We start from the raw sequence: 1,739 nt of genomic DNA on the forward strand, positions 1-1,739 counted from the left end.
TACAGATTGTGATGAGTTGTATGAGCCCCTAATAAAATGTGCTGAAAAACTCGGCTTATACATGAGTATATGCAGCAATTGAAAGCCCTTTCTCTTCTTTATCATTGGTAGTTTGTCACAGACATGAATCTTTTTTCTTTTTTTTAACATTTGTAACATTTGCAGCACTTCAGCCAGCTTTGCTGTACCTATTGCCACAGGTCTCCTCAAGCTATATTTGTGGTCTGTGTTAGTCTGGGTTGACTGGAGAAACAAATCCAGAGACACTCATATGTGTGAGAAAGAGCTTTATATAAAAGAGCAATTGTATATTGAGAAAACATCCTAGCTTAGTCCAGATCAAGTCCATAAGTCCGATAGTGGGCCATATGTCTGATATCAGTCTGTAAATTCCTCTTCAGACTCCATGTTGCAGGAAGATCACAGGCCAGTGGGTGAAAGTCTTGTGGATCCAGTGGCAGTGGAAGCATCTCTCTGCCTTGTCTTCCTGCTGACAAGACACATGGAGCTATACTGATGGAACCAGAGCCCTGGAGCGAGAGAAGCCACGTGTATCTGGCCTCCAGAGAGCTATTTATCTCCCTTGCGGTTTCAAGTAATAAGGTAATCAAGCTGTGACCTGATTCACAGGCTAAACTCCACCCTTCACTTTTGTTTTGTTTTTTTCACTTTTTTTGTTTGTTTCTTTTTTTTTTTGAGAGTCAGTGAGAATGAGTGAGAGTGAGAGAGTGAGTGAGTGAGTGTGAGAGAGTCTGAGTGAGTGAGAGAGAGTGAGTGAGTGAGTGGGTGAGAGTGAGTGAGAATGAGTCAGTGAGTGAGTGAGTGAGTGAGTGAGTGAGTGAGTGAGTGAGAGTCAGTGAGAATGAGTGAGTGAGTGAGTGAGTGTGAGAGAGTCTTTTTTCACTTTTTAAAAAATACTTTTATTGGGGCTCTTACAGCTCTTATCACAGTCCATACATTCATCCATTGTGTCAAGCACATTTGTACATTTGTTGCCATCATCATTCTCAAAACATTTGCTTTCTACTTGAGCCCTTGATATCAGCTCCTCATTTCCCCTCTCCCTCCCCGCTCCCCAATCCCTCATGAACCCTTGATAATTTATAAATTATTATTGTTTTGTTATATCTTATAATTCCGACGTCTCCCTTCACCCACTTTTCTGTTGTCCGTCCCCCAGGGAGGAAATTATATGTAGATCTTTGTAATTGGTTCCCCCCACCCTCCCAGTATCGCCTCTCTCACACTGGTCCTGAAGGGATCATCTGTCCTGGATTCTCCCTTCACTCTTAATAGTCTCAAAGTGACAACTCCAGATCATGCAGCTACCACACGGTCCTTGGTAGTAACCTCTTCAGAACTATCTGGAAGGGGCTCTTAGAATTTTTGTCTTGCTTTACTGTTAAGGTATACAGCATGAGGAACCTATGCCAGAAATACTGAATTAAGATTATTTTATCAATTTTATCAATTGATTATTTTATCAATTGATTACCTATAAAAATGCCACTGAATGCAGTGCACTTAACCTAGTTACTCATGAGAGTTAATTAGGAAAGAAAAGATTGTACCTGAATTTCAAAAAAAAATCTATAATCTAAAGGACAATGCAGATTTTATTGTATCTATGAAGAATAACATTAAGATGATGTTGAAAAGTGTCTGAGATAACTAATTAGAAAAACAAAACAAAACAATCCATCACTACTGAATCAACTCCAATTCAGAGTAACTCTACA

This window comes from Echinops telfairi, unplaced genomic scaffold, assembly GCF_000313985.2.
Source record: "Echinops telfairi isolate 266 unplaced genomic scaffold, ASM31398v2 ScPeMD7_7468;HRSCAF=8506_0, whole genome shotgun sequence".
NCBI classification, from domain to species: domain Eukaryota; kingdom Metazoa; phylum Chordata; class Mammalia; order Afrosoricida; family Tenrecidae; genus Echinops; species Echinops telfairi.